Source organism: Triturus cristatus, chromosome 8 (assembly GCF_964204655.1).
Source record: "Triturus cristatus chromosome 8, aTriCri1.1, whole genome shotgun sequence".
Lineage (NCBI taxonomy): Eukaryota > Metazoa > Chordata > Amphibia > Caudata > Salamandridae > Triturus > Triturus cristatus.
Window position 1 is genome coordinate 1,494,831,327 of NC_140591.1, and position 15,967 is coordinate 1,494,847,293.

Genomic DNA, 15,967 nt, shown 5'->3' on the forward strand with positions numbered 1-15,967 from the left:
GTTATGCAAGTCCTTGGGTGGGGCCAGAGGAGGCGACATTAAGGCGCTCTCCTTCCCACCAACTAAAGTTACTCCTTGGGGAACAGGGATATTCTCAGGTATGACCCCGGGGGTGATTCTTCTAGACTTTGCTGTATGTCCGGCATTTGGCGGTTCTCGCCGCTTTCTCTTGGTTTTCAGGGGTTTCAGACATTCTTTATTGTTTGAAACGGGTGTTTTAGCCTTTAAGTTCGTAGCGGACCGAGTCTTTACACTCTCAGAAACACCGATGATGTGGGTCAAATTTGAAGGGCCCTTTTTCGCTCTGGTATTAAGGTTGGCTCCATCAGATTCTGGGATGCAATGCATTGATGTAACATGGCAGGGGGAATTGTTTCCGGATACATCCAGCACAAGGCTAGCATCGTTGGTATCGGTTACCTGTTCCACATTACGAACAGGGGAACATATTTGTGACAAATAGCCCAACGAGGAGCGTTTATTAGTAAGAGAACCCAGCGACAATCGTTTCTCGGTAACATCAATCTCCTTGTCCAGAATAGATGAGACTCTTACCAAAAATTGGTCTAATGTGCCGACAAGGGACTTCCGACCAGTTACAGGAGCAGTGGTCATTCTTCAAGGCTGATTATATAACTGCTTACGAACAGCTACAACTGACCACCAAACACTCCACCAGTTGTTGTAATACAGCAAAGACTGGATTATAAAGCATAAGCCAAAACTATCTTCTAATGCTACTAAAACTCGACAACATGACATGTTTTAAAACAGTTATCCGTCAGCAAATACACGATGTTACCAAACACTTCTCTCACAGTGGTTCCCAAATGCACACAGACTCACAGTGTGATTCTAGACAAACAACACTAACCCTAGCAGCTTACCAAAACTCATTCACTACAGTGGAAGTGGTAAGGGAACTGCACACAATCTACATATTTCACGACAGCACTTTAGTGTCAATGCCTGACTCATTTAATCAACGTATAAGCAATGACTGGCTTCTAATGCTACTAAAACTTCACAACATGAAAGGTTTTAAAATACTTCTCTGTCAGCAAATACACGATGTTACCAAATGCTTCTCTCACAGTGGTTCCCAGTGTGATTCTAGACAAACACCACTATACGTCGGAGTTTACCAAAACTCATTCACTACAGTGCAAGTGGTAAGGCAAATGCACACAATCTTCATATTTCATGACTGCACCTTTGTGCCTAAGCCCGACTCATTTAATAAAAGCATGAGCAAAGACTGGCTTCCTATGCTACTAAAACTTGACAACATGACCGGTTTTAAAACATTTATCTGTCAGCAAATACACAATGTTACCAAATGCTTCTCTCACAGTCACTCCCAAATGCACACAGACTCACTGTGTGATTCCAGACAAACAACACTATCCATTGCACTATACCAAAACACATTTCTTCATCTACAAGGAGTACTACATTTTAGTGCAGAAACATAACTCATTTCACAAATTCATAAACAATGACTGGTTTCTAATTCTACCAAAATATAAAATCAGCACAGTTATCTGTCTGCAAACACATGAAAAACACAAATGCTTATCACAGAATGGTTTCTACATGCACACACACTGTCAATAAGATTGTAGAGAAAAAAATACTCCCTACACGTTTGCAGGAGAAATACATTACTCTGATTAAAATCAAAATAGTCTACATACATCCCCTCACAATTAAATAACTCATCTTTCAAGTTCTTTTGTAGATTAAGAAGTATATCAGTCAGTCATCATATTTTCTTTTACAGAATCTCTGCAATGTGCACCTCTCAGCAAAAACAAAGAATGGAAACGTTTCCCTTTCATTTTCCACACATATACAAGTAAACATCAAATCACAATCCTTCACATATAAACTCAAAAGCAAACACACATTTCTATTGGTTAAACATTTCAACCCTTTCCAACTGAAATACATTTCAACCCTTCCCCCAATCTGCCTTCTGCCTATTACCATAGAAACAGGTCATGGAACACTGCACTGAGCACACAGGTCAGCACACAATGTTTCTAAACAAGACAGGAAGTGTGCTTGACTTTTCACATATCAGCTTTTCATATATAATGTTCCTTACAATCTGTTTTTGTCAACCAATAAGAATCATACCTTTAAAAAACAGAAATATACACCCTACCTTTCAGTGTAGAAAGTAGTCATACAACCAATGATTTCTTGTTGTTTTTCCCCAAAAATTTCCATGGATCCGCGAACCCACCGCGAGAGAATCCGTGCATCCAATGCGATAGGATGCGCGCACTGTGCGCGCATTTTGCTGTTTTTTTTTTTTTAAAAGGGGGCCCCAGGGGGTCCTTCTGGGACCCCCTAAGCACCTGTAGAGGGGTCAGAGTATTTCTATTTCTACTCTGCCCACTTTATATGGCCGCCAACAGTTCCTGGTTTCGAATGTAGAGAGACACTCGACAGCCAATTAGCATTCAGTGCGTGATCGGGACGGTGCGTGCTCAGTTCGGGGAGGGTGCACTTACGGTGCGGGTATGGTCCACGGGTCCTCCGCGGCCATAGATATCACTAACTTTTTTACCCTAATTTTCTCAGGAACTACTGAACAGATTCACATCAAATATGCAAAAGGCACGAGTCCGAACTGAGGACTACCTCTTTGCCAAATTTGGTGTCATTCCATTCAGCGGTTCGGGCTGTAGCTGCGACAACAGATCCTATGGGAAATTGCATGGGGAAAACGCGTTTTGGGACCCCCCTTTTTTCTCAGCCCCTGCTTGACAAATCACCACAAAACTGTCATGGTAGGAGCGGAGCGGAGCTGGCCAAAAGTTCGGAGAATTTCGCAAAGATATTCCCAATAGAATGTTGCAGATTTCCTATGGAAAATAAGTTCTAAGTATAACTATCTACTGGCGACTGCCAGTAGATAATATATATATATATATATATGTATATATATATATATATATATTCACTGAAAAAACCATAGGTTTCACACATGTTATAGTTAGCGGAAATTTTACTGATAAAAAACCAGTGAAATTCCCCCGTTATAGTTAGCGCAGGCAACTATAACTCACGCGACCGCAATCCTCTGCTGATGCTAATACTGTATTTAGACACTTATTTGCCCATGTCTTCTTCCATACATTTTTAGCTATACATATATTACAAATATTTTTTTTTCATAAAGACACATATGTCATCAGCAGAAGATTGCAGTCGCGTGAGTTATAGTTGCCTGCGCAAACTATAACGGGGGAATTTCACTGGTTTTTTATCAGTAAAATTTCCGCTAACTATAACATGTGTGAAACCTATGGTTTTTTCAGTGAATTTGCAAGGTTTTTTAAATGCTAATTCCTAACTATAACGTGTGTGAAACCTATGGTTTTTTCAGTGAATTAGTACGGTTTTTTAAATGCTAAGTTTTTTTCCCTTATAATAAGCCCTGTACATTTGGTGGCCTTCGGCCACCAAAAGCACAGGGGGTGGGGTAAGTGTGGATAGTGTTTTTTGCCCTTAACATAAGCCCTGTACATTTGGTGGCCTTCGGCCACCAAAAGCACAGGGGGTGGGGTAAGTGTGGATAGTGTTTTTTTTATTTTTATTTTTTGACCGTACGCTTACGGTAAGCGTACGGTAAGGGTACCCTGCGAAATTGCCGAAAAAAAAATAAAACCGTTTTTGCACTTGGGGGATGTTTGGGGACTCCCTCAACATGACTATGTGGGAGGGAGTTGTCAAAACAGCCCCTTTACATGTTTTTGGGCTTGATATTTTAAAAATCACTCTCAGTGCGAGAGACAAAATGGCGGCCGCCGCTTCCTGGTTTCGGCCGATTCGAATGTTTACTAAGATCTAAGAGCCAATCAGAATCGCGCTCGCGCACGCCACCGTACGCTTACCGTAAGCGTACGGTAAGCGTACCGTAAGCTGGCTCAGATATATATATTGATTTAAAGGCTATTTTCTCAGAATCTACTGAACAGATTTACACCAAACCTACAAAAGGCACTTCCTTGACCTAGGGACTACCTCTCTGCCAAATTTTGAGTAATTCTGTTCAGCCGTTCGGGCTGTAGCTCGTTCTAAAGGTCCTATGGAAAAATGCATGGGAAAAACGCGTTTTGGGACCCCCCTTTTATCTCAGCCCCCGCTTGACGGATCCCCCCGAGACTTTCAGGGTAGGAGCGGAGCGTAGCGCCCCACCTATTTTGAAAAATTTGCGAGGATTCGTCGACCGGCGCCAAAGTTATTCAAAATAGAATGTTGAGGTTTTCCTATGGAAACGTGGTCCTAACTATAACTACCTACTGGCTATCGCCAGTAGGTAATATATATATGTATATATGTATATATATATATATATACAAGTTGGATGAGACATTACTGGTGTCTGCTACAACGGTTCCGTTTCATTCTCCAATGTATTGGTTGGTCTCAGCCCGCCTCCAGGTCTGGGAGAAGAGGAGGCTCTTCAATTTGAACTTTCAAGGATATTGGATCTCACTGACACCGCTACCCTGCCTGCCGCTGATCACTTGGTCACAATTACCCCACGCATCACCTACCTCGACAAAAGTGCATCTTGGGACATGTAGTTCACCAGTACTCCGTGAACTGCGTTTGGGTGAGCTTACATCTGATGGGGAAGGAGCGGGCTTTCCACCAATGGAGACATGGCAGGACTAATATAACGCGGTGGGTGGCAGCCTCCTCATTACTTCTGGCACTGAAGAAGGCCGGTCAGGCCAAAATGCATTTGCCGCAGTTTGTATTAAAGCGCTTCCAAGATTCCCCTGCGTGGCCTCTGCTCTTTTCGCAAGGAGGAGTTTCTGTTGATTTGATGTGTGTCAGCCAGTGACGCGATGCAGAGGCCCCTGCTGTGCAAGTTGGCTGAGACATTACTGGTGTCTGCTACGGCGATTCCGTTTGATTCTCCAAGGTATTGGTTGGTCTCAGCCCGCCTCCAGGTCTGGGAGAAGAAGAGGCGGTGTATTGGGGTCATTGACTTCGTGCCTGGGCATTCCTGCCCCCGCCCATACTAATCCTCGTCTTGGGGGCTGCAGCGGTTTTGGGGACCCGAGGAGGCGCTTCAATTTGAACTTTCAAGGATATTGGCTCTCACTGACACCGCTACCCTGCCTGCCGCTGATCACTTGGTCACAATTACCCCACACATCACCTACCTCGACAAAAGTGCATCTTGGGACATGTAGTTCACCAATACTCCGTGAACTGCGTTTGGGTGAGCTTACATCTGATGGGGGAGGAGCGGGCTTTCCACCAATGGAGACATGGCAGGACTAATTTAACGCGGTGGGTGGCAGCCTCCTCATTACTTCTGGCACTGAAGAAGGCCGGTCAGGCCGAAATGCATTTGCCGCAGTTTGTATTAAAGCGCTTCCAAGATTCCCCTGCGTGGCCTCTGCTCTTTTCGCAAGGAGGAGGTTCTGTTGATTTGATGCGCGTCAGCCAGTGACGCGATTCAGAGGCCCCTGCTGTGCAAGTTTGCTGAGACATTACTGGTGTCTGCTACGGAGTTTCCTTTTGATTCTCCAAGGTATTGGTTGGTCTCAGCCCGCCTCCAGGTCTGGGAGAAGAAGAGGCGGTGTATTGGGGTCATTGACTTCATGCCTGGGCATTCCTGCCCCTGCCCCCGCCCATACTAATCCTCGTCTTGGGTGCTGCAGCGGTTTTGGGGACCCGAGGAGGCGCTTCAATTTGAACTTTCAAGGATATTGGCTCTCACTGACACCGCTACCCTGCCTGCCGCTGATCACTTGGTCACAATTACTCCACGCATCACCTACCTCGACAAAAGTGCATCTTGGGAAATGTAGTTCACCAGTACTCCGTGAACTGCATTTGGGTGAGCTTACATCTGATGGGGGAGGAGCGGGCTTTCCACCAATGGAGACATGGCAGGACTAGTTTAACCCGGTGGGTTGCAGCCTCCTCATTACTTCTGGCACTGAAGAAGGCCGGTCAGGCCGAAATGCATTTGCCGCAGTTTGTATTAAAGCGCTTCCAAGATTCCCCTGCGTGGCCTCTGCTCTTTTCGCAAGGAGGAGGTTCTGTTGATTTGATGCGTGTCAGCCAGTGACGCGATTCAGAGGCCCCTGCTGTGCAAGTTGGCTGAGACATTAATGGTGTCTGCTACGGCGGTTCTATTTGATTCTCCAAGGTATTGGTTGGTCTCAGCCCGCCTCCAGGTCTGGGAGAAGAAGAGGCGGTGTATTGGGGTCATTGACTTCGTGCCTGGGCATTCCTGCCCCCACCCATACTAATCCTCGTCTTGGGGGCTGCAGCGGTTTTGGGGACCCGAGGAGGCGCTTCAATTTGAACTTTCAAGGATATTGGCTCTCACTGACACCGCTACCCTGCCTGCTGCTGCTCACTTGGTCACAATTACCCCATGCATCACCTACCTCGACAAAAGTGCATCTTGGGACATGTAGTTCACCAGTATTCCGTGAACTGCGTTTGGGTGAGCTTACATCTGATGGGGGAGGAGCGGGCTTTCCACCAATGGAGACATGGCAGGACTAACTTAACGCGGTGGGTTGCAGCCTCCTCATTACTTCTGGCACTGAAGAAGGCCGGTCAGGCCGAAATGCATTTGCCGCAGTTTGTATTAAAGCGCTTCCAAGATTCCCCTGCGTGGCCTCTGCTCTTTTCGCAAGGAGGAGGTTCTGTTGATTTGATGCGTGTCCGCCAGTGACGCGATTCAGAGGCCCCTGCTGTGCAAGTTGGCTGAGACATTAATGGTGTCTGCTACGGCGGTTCCATTTGATTCTCCAAGGTATTGGTTGGTCTCAGCCCGCCTCCAGGTCTGGGAGAAGAAGAGGCGGTGTATTGGGGTCATTGACTTCGTGCCTGGGCATTCCTGCCCCCACCCATACTAATCCTCGTCTTGGGGGCTGCAGCGGTTTTGGGGACCCGAGGAGGCGCTTCAATTTGAACTTTCAAGGATATTGGCTCTCACTGACACCGCTACCCTGCCTGCCGCTGCTCACTTGGTCACAATTACCCCATGCATCACCTACCTCGACAAAAGTGCATCTTGGGACATGTAGTTCACCAGTACTCCGTGAACTGCGTTTGGGTGAGCTTACATCTGATGGGGGAGGAGCGGGCTTTCCACCAATGGAGACATGGCAGGTCTAACTTAACGCGGTGGGTGGCAGCCTCCTCATTACTTCTGGCACTGAAGAAGGCCGGTCAGGCCGAAATGCATTTGCCGCAGTTTGTATTAAAGCGCTTCCAAGTTTCCCTGCGTGGCCTCTGCTCTTTTCGCAAGGAGGAGGTTCTGTTGATATATATATATATATATATATATATATATATATATATATATATATATATACATATAGGTATTTATATATATATAGATATATATGTAAAGACACATATACCTATTACTTTAGGGCACTCGCCACTCGGCCAGTAGGTAATTATAGTTAGGATCATGTTTCCACACAAACGTTTACTACAAACATGCACTAGTGGTTCTTGTTTTGGGGTGATCCATCAACCAGGAACTGAGAAAATAGGGGGTCAAAAAGAGAGCTTTTCCAATGTTAACTTCCATAGGGAATTTTGAGCATGCCTACAACTAGAACCACTGGACAGAATTTCAACACATTTGCCAGAAAGCTAGCTCTCCTTCCGCAAATATTAATTTTGTTGTTTGGTGTAAATATGTTCAGTAGTTTGGGTGATATTAAAGAAAATCCAAATGTGTATATCCAAAGATGCAAAGGCTATGTGAACACTTCAGATCTCATGCTGAAATCTGATTGGCTGCCAACACTTTAAGCAGGAAGTGCTCGCAGCTGTCTTTGGACTTGGCTTCTGCTGAGCCTCACAAAAAACATTTAAAAAAGAGAATGGGGGAGGTTAGGAAAACCATGAAATATTTTTTTGAATTATTTTTACAGCGACAGGGTTGTAAATCTGTGATAAAATAAAAAGAAATCAAGCATGGTCTCCCGCGCTTGTTTTTAATATGATCTCCATTGGACCAGGGCTGGGGACATAATATCAAAATAGGAAGGGATGCACAGGCCCTTCCTCTTAGGGCTTATGAAAGCCCTGTGGCAAATCTGTATTAATGAAAGCAGAGCGCACATGTGTCCCCCACGCAGCCCTGTGTACCACCATCTCACCATGACAAATTACAAAATACATTGTGCAAGGAGGCAATTGGGACCCATCTGCATTTTGGGGGGCGCCACCTCCACAGGGCACTTACAAATATGTATGTGGGGTGCCTGCTGGGCTTCACCGTGTTCCAAGTACCGCCACCTCACTGGAGTAAATTGTTATAAAATAATATGATGGCCTGCAGGGCCCTACGCAGTCCTGGGGACTGCCATCTCTTTGGGTCTGAAGACTGTCAATACAGGGGTTCCATCACAGACCCCAAGCTCCAGGGAACACCACCTCCCGGTGCAAAATACTACAATGGATGGTGGGGCTATGAGGCCCCCCTCATAGAGACATGGATGGACCTGCGGACTGCCAGCCCCCCAGTGTCCCCAATGCATTGTCCAGGGTGTTCTGGGTGGGGCCAGATCACCTAAGAGGAAATGGGGTTCCTGGGGACAAAATCGGCCAAGGGAGGAGGGGCACGTGCCCCACTCCCATTTAAAAAATATTTATTTGGTCCTGGATAGGTGGACGTCTGTGTGGCCCACCTCACTTTTTTATCTATGTTGCCCATGGGACTGGAGGGTCCGCTTGGCTTCCCCTTATATTTATTTAATCTAGCACCGGGGAGGTGGAGGTCCCAGGGGTACAGGGGGAATCCATGAAGCCCCCCATATATTGTGTTTAATGTTGTCCCAGGGAAGTGGTGGTTCCCAGGACCTCTGGGGGTCTGTGTGGCTCCCCTGTAACTTTTTTAATTATGTTACCCAAGGGAGGTGGTTGTCCAAAGAATGGGTTCTACCTGGCCACCCTCCATTTAAAAAACAAAAGTCCTGTGGAGGTGGTGGTTCCTAGGGCAAAAACTGGCCAATATGGGCTGCATGCACTCCCTTCCCAAGGGCTGAGTTTTAAAGAAGCGCGTGAAACCGTGCTTCCGTTTTTTTACTGTTTGCTGCGAATTTACAATTTATTTTTAGTAAATGGCAAAAAAAAAAAAAAATTAAATGCTCTTTTGCTCTGGCAAGATCCTTACAGGACTCCAGCAGGTCCCTACGGGACATCAGCACCAGGGCTAGGTAGTCAGGAGATTTCTACCCTGGCCCCTTTTCCTTTTCCTTTTTTTTGGGGACTCAGCAGAAGCTGTACATTGCTCAGGGTTTGATACTTATAGGGGGTTGGTTGCAGGGCCTGGCTGCAGGTCAGTTCCTGAGACCAACAGCATGGTCGAAGGTCATGCATGGCAGCAGTTGTATTAATGTAAAGTAATATAAATTACTTACTGTGAAGAAAAACATAGAAATTCACTGAAAAAAACAAAGGTTACAGGGATGTTAAAGTTAGGAAATAGAATTAAAAAACAGAAGTTTACTTAAAAAGACAAAGGTTACAGGGTTGTTAAGGTTTGGTTCTCAATTTACTCACAAAAGCATAGAAATTGAGCAGCTATAGTTATGGTTGGCTGAAGTAACTATAACTTGTGCCCTAAGGTAACTATAATTTGCACCCTCACCATGCACTGCTAATCATACCATGTATTATATCAATGACAACATCTTCTAAGACATCCTGGATAATATCACTTGAACATTTGCTGTTAAACTATTACTGATAAGAACACTGTGCATGGCCGGGGGTGTGTTATAGTCATCAGGGAGGTCACTGACCAAGTCCTGCATGATGTAATTGGTGAGCACAAGGCTTAAGCTATAGTTAGCTCAGGTAACTATAAATGCTGAATTTCACTTTTGGCCATCTCAGCCCTAGCTGGTCCCCAACTTGGTGGCCTTCTTCTTTTGGAGCTGTACCCAAACCAGTCACGAAAGTGAGAAATTTGGGTGTCATCTTTGATGACAATCTAAATTTCATGGCTCATGCCAATCAGATGGCCTCCACTGCCTTCTATAAGTTACGACTGGTCAGGAAGATCCTTTCTTTTCTTCCCAAAAATGTGGGAAAGACATTGGTCAGCGCTTTGGTCCTATCAGCATTGGATTACTGCAGTGGCTTGTTCGCTAATGCTCAAGTCAGGATTATCAAGAAAATGCAGACAATCCAAAATGCAGCAGCCAGACTTCTCCTTAACATCCCTAAATTCAAGCCAATAGCTGAGACCTTAAGGAGTCTCCACTGGCTTCCTGTTAGGAATAGAATTAAATTCAAAACATTATGCATCGTTTACAAGTCACTACACCATCAAGCGCCTCAATTCTTGTGCGACCATCTTGTCCCACACATTCCCACTCGAACGTTACGATCAGCAAGACAGAATGACCTGGTAGTGCCACGGACTAGGCTGGTCAACTGGGGAGACAGACGTTTCCTAGTTGTCGCCCCAAGACTATGGAATACACTCCCGCAAACCGTAAGATCCAGCCCAAATCTCATGTCCTTTAGGAAGAAACTGAAGACATGGTTATTTAACCTCTGAAAAATTCATAAGATCATTCAGGAGAGCAACAAAAGTACAGCGCCGAGACGCCTGCGGGCAATTGTTCGCGCTTAATAAATGCTAAAATAAATAAATAAATAAATACTATAAAGCAAGGCCTTTCAGTTTTGTTGATGCTTGTTTAATAACGGAAATAGATCATAACGTTGTATAATTGCATCAGTATATGTTCAAGGAAAGTCTAAGTGAAGATGTTAGATGTGATTCATCTGCAGCTTGTTCATTCATTTAACATTGTACTCAGCACTTTCTGCATTTGGTGTATTCAAAGTCCACCGCAGACTCGGAAGTAAAGCAAGTTTCCCACCCTATATGTGATGCTTTCCACCAGCCCCGTGAGAATGCACTAGTATTTTCCGGCATCTTAGATGTCCATAGATACTATGGAGTTATGTTTGTTAAAATAATATTTCCACATTGGTCCATATTTTTTGTGCTTTGACCTCTAATGCATTTTACAATATATAGTTCATTATTTGCATTCATTTTCCATAATGCTAAAATCATTCCCACTTTAATTACTATTGCAACCCTTTCCTGTAGTTCACCAAATTTTCAGCCCTGTATTCTGATTGTACTTTTCTTAATGTACCATGATTTGGATAGATACGTTGGTCATTATTGTCAATATTACTTCAGCTCACCCTGTCAGTAAATTAGCAGTGTTTTCTTGAAGAATCACACTGATTACTTACATCTATTTAGAGTGAAGTTGAATCCATTTTAAGAAAGTGTGCTTTATGGGAATTGATTTTGAGAATATTCCAATGGCCCAGGACTGGGTTGGCACCACTTGTCAGGGCAAAAAGTGCAGCAAGCAAAGTCCAGGTGCTGTAGCAGGATGAGTTCAAGTCTTTGAAGTCCATGAGACTTTGAACAAGAGGCAAGCCAGGAAGCCCTTGGAGTCACTCTGGGTTCAAGTAATGCAGGTTCAGTCCTTCTTCCCCAGCCAGGAGAACAGCAGGCAGTAAGACAGCTTAGCAAGGCAGACACACAGCGAGGCAAGAGTCCAGTAAAGAAGCAGTCCAGCTGATTGGCTGTCCCCTTCCAGTAGCACAGCAGTTCTTCTTCTTGACAGAGTGATCACAGTCTCAGAAGTGTACTGATGTCATGGTGTCAGAGGTCCAGTACTTATACCCGTTTGTGTTTTTGAAGTGGGGGAGAATTTAAAGAAAACTTTGAAGTTCACAAGGGTCCTACCTTCCTGCTCGGGCTCGGGACTCACTACAGGGGTGTATGCAGCCCTTTGTGGGGGGACAGGACACATACTATTCAGGTGTGTCAGCCCCTCCCTCCCATCCTGCCAGGGAAGGCCCATCAGGATGTTGATGGCCCATTGGTCACACCAAAACTCCTCTTGTGTGTGGCTCTCCGTAGGAACTGTACAAAGTTCAGCTGTCACCCTCTCCAAATGTGTATTTAGTAGGGGTGGGCGGAATTTGCGAAATTCGCTTTCGCAAACTATCGCGAAAATGTTGAAAATCTCCGCAAACACGCCGTAAATATCGCGAAGACAAGAAGTTTTTTTCCCGCCTTCTCGCGGTATTTTTTGCATGATCGCGGCTCGCCAACTTACCCATGCAGTTGCTCACGGGCGCGGCCATCTTATTTTCACTTGTCCCGCCCTCTCGCAATACTTACTTCCTGTACCGGGTCGCGCAATGCATGTTCACGCCCGTTCGCGGTAGATATTTCCTGTTCGCGAACGCTTTTTCTTGCTCGCGTTGCTTTTTGCTTGCTCGGGTTGCTTTTTGCTTGCTCGGGGAGAAATATCGCGCGCACGTGGTAACAATGGGCGCGGCCATCTTGTTTTTCACTCTATTGCATGGTTCTGGGGCCTGATTTTGAATCCTCCCTGCATCTTTTCAATCCTTTGTTTGAAGCCACTTTTTTAAATTTTGTTATTTATTATTTCTCAAACTATTTTCCTGCTTCTATATTTTTTGTTTTTTTCTACTTTTTTTGTTTTTTTAGCTACTTTTTCACTCATTCTATTGCCTGCTATTTATTTCCTTTACTTCCTTTTTTAATTTTATTACCTTTTCTTTCCCGCCCCGTCCCAGAACCGTGTCAAAGGGTAGGGCTCGTCGTCGCAGGCACAGGCCTTATTTGGGAAGGTGGAATTAGCTGCATTCATTTTCTTTGTGCAGTGCCACCTCCCCTCAACCCTGGTAGCAGGTGGCAGGCCTGGGTCCGGGTACTGCTTCCGGGAGTGTCGACAGCGGTGGGGGAAGGTGCGCCAGGCAGTGTTGCGCTGCTCTGGGGTCCGGCGCACCCACGCGCAGTTGACGCACCGGTGGTCCGACATCCTGGACCGTGAGCAGGACCTGCTGGACCTGCTAGGAGTGGAGGTCCTGGGTCTTGGTGAGGAACTATTAAATTATTAGTACTTTGTGTCTGTTCTTCTGCTCTGTGTTATATATTGCGAATATCTTTTTTTTCTTCCAACCAGCTAGAATGTTGCTGCTTACATTCCAGGTTAATTACGTTTAAAAGTCTTCTGTGATTGTGACACAGGTGCTCCTCTGCGCTACTACTAAACTTACTTGTTTGCAACTTTGCGTTTTCGCTCGCTTAGCGTGATTCTGTAAGAGTTTATTTTAGAGAAATTAAGTTACGTAATGCTACAGTGACTCTAGTCCTTACTTTGTCCTGTCACTAAGAGATAGGGGCAGATTGATACTTAGGTTTAGGTACTTTCGATGAGTTTGTAATTTTTTAGTGGTATGCATGATGCCCCCTCAGTTACGTCACGTGCTGCTAGTACGCCAGTCTTTATTAGAACCGATTCTAGTCTGTTCAATGAGTGGTGGTAATTGGCTTAGCACTAGCAGGACATCAGCATCAATCAATCAACCCAAAATTTGGTGTATACAAAGAATGTAGTCATGTTTCCTCCATTTGACCATATGCATTGTCGAGGACTAAAAGAAGTGGAAATGCATACTTAATGTACAATTGGCATGCCTGGAATAGGTGGGCTTGGTCGGGTGGCACGTTGTACTTAGGCTTAGTTGTAACTTAATATTCTGGAATCAGAATGGGAGACTGGATTACTGTTGATAAATAGTAACTTAAGTAATCGATCCGCGAATCCCTCGGTACTACTTGTTGACCAGATGAGATCGGTCAATTTAGTTATTGCAATTGTTGGTTACATAAGTGTTTTTTGACCGTTCTTTAAAAATATTGTATTTGTAAGACACCATCCATCAATGTTTGTCTCTTTCTTATATCTTTCCTGTTCATCAGCACCCAGGGGCAGACAGACAGAGAGTGGACAGTCGGCGGGAGAACACCACCACCCGGAGGACACCAACGAGGGCTCCTCTGCTGGCCCCAGTAAGTCTTCTTGTTCTTAATAATAATTCTTATTCCATAACTTTTACTGCAACATATTTTTCACAAACTATTGTTTTAGTTTCCCAATGTTAATTTTTACCAACAATTATCCTTTGATCTGTATGGTTTCAAAAATCTTGTTATCCCTGCCTCTGCTATGATGACTCTCTGTACTACTACTACTATCAGTCTGTCTGTACTGTAGTAGCTAAGCTTGCCCAGTTGGCCAGTGCCACTCTTTATTTGAAAGGTTGTAATAAAACTCAGATTCACCAGTAGCTCTAGCCATTGAGTCCAGTCCTTTGGGTCGTCCTCTTGTACGACTTCTAGTCTTATTGATCTTGAGTCTTTGTTAATCTTGAGGCTTTGACAATTCACAGCAACAAATGCCCAACCAGATTTATTACTATTTTTATATGATAGCCTATAGGACATACTACTACTGGTGTAGGGATCTTGCACATACAGACCTTTGAACAAGAAAATAGGATGTTGGTGATGGCAGGTTGGACCTTCCTCACACACCTCAATTCGAAATTCAGAACCCACTACAATCCCCTGCTCGACTATAGTGCTGTCTTGTCATAACTATTAGGTCTCCAAACCCTCCCCCCAAGATACCCAACAAGTAGACAACCTATAACATAACACACCCAACCTCTCAGTCGTGGAGGCAATGCACATGCACACCCTTCCTTTAATTTGCTCACTCGTGTAAGTTAGTCCACACCACATACCACCAAGTCTATGTAAGTTCAAAATATTTATTTTGAATTGAGAAGCTCTGTACATTCTTCTATTATATAATGCAGCACCAACCGGAAAATCAATAACATTAAAACAATAAACATTGTTACACTTACTTACATTGGGAATTAAATCATGATAACTGAACAGTGGTGGAACTTAAGGCAGCACCACCATCCCCTAGGAATTTAGTGTATATAAATTTATAAATGAAGATCTCTGAAGGGACCCCTCACCTTAGAAGAACCTAGTACTGGTAGTTGTTGCAACATTCATAAGCTCTGCAAAGCTCTGGTTCGTAGAAGGGACTCTTCCGTCTGTAATGCAAAAAATGAAATGGTGCACGTTAGTATATTGCAACTTGCATTTCTCAGCCGTGCCAAAAAGTGTAGCATTTATGGATAAGCAATATGGACTAACAGTACACCAGTACTTCATAAAAAAGTGGCTTATTAATGTTTTGTTGACCGCTTGTACGCAGCGCGTAGACAGTAGCAGTGTGAGGCAGATCATGTGGGCTCAAAGGTGTCTTATACAAAAAGCTGCAAGGTGACGTCACATGTGTAAAAATAAAAGACACAAAGGTAAAATGGTTGCATGGCTCGGGCTAACTAAGCAAAGGCTAGAATGACCCTAGGGGGGACCATATATAACTATTAGTGTCTACTCTACTACTACCTGATTTGTACTAGTGATGTATGTTAGTATTAACTCATTTTTCAATCTTGCTACTGACCAATAGGGGGAGGTGTATATGACGCCTAATAAATGTGTAATGTTTTCTAGGCGCACTACGGACCACCATTGCCGGGGCCAGCGAAGGCGATGCAGAGGGAGAGGATGCGGCAGTTGCTGCAGATACCGACAATGGAGCGGTAGGGGGAGTGCCAGCACCAGTGGCTGTTGGTGGTGAATTAGATTCATAATCCTTAACTATTGTTGACAGTACACTCACTGCAAGGGTGTACTGTATGTATACTGTACTATTGAGACTTAGGGCCCCATTAGGATGGCGGGTGGATTGCCCCCACCGGGCCGGCGGTAATCACCGCCTACACCGCAGGGGCAAACCTCCCGCCATCACTGTAGAAAAGAGTCAGACCCCCCACATGTCGACCAGAAGCGTTCAATATGGATGTGGTGTCTCTCTGAACACACTGACAGCCATATAATCTGCATTTTGGAATGCCTTTGCGTGGCGGCATTGCCGGCCGCCACGGAAAGGCATGCAGAGTATGCTTGGGGGCTCCCATGGAGGGTACCTATGTTATG

At 44.8% G+C, this 15,967-nt stretch overlaps 1 long non-coding RNA gene across 1 annotated transcript in view; it reads left to right on the top strand.

Moving 5' to 3' along the window:
* Positions 1–15,574, top strand: part of LOC146806006 (uncharacterized) — an 86,261-nt gene extending 70,687 nt beyond the window's left edge. Inside the window, exons 3-4 of the long non-coding RNA XR_014967953.1 lie at positions 13,859–13,948; positions 15,482–15,574. This is a non-coding gene — a long non-coding RNA (uncharacterized LOC146806006). The remainder of the gene's footprint in view (positions 1–13,858; positions 13,949–15,481) is intronic.
* The last annotated feature ends 393 nt before the right edge of the window (positions 15,575–15,967 follow it).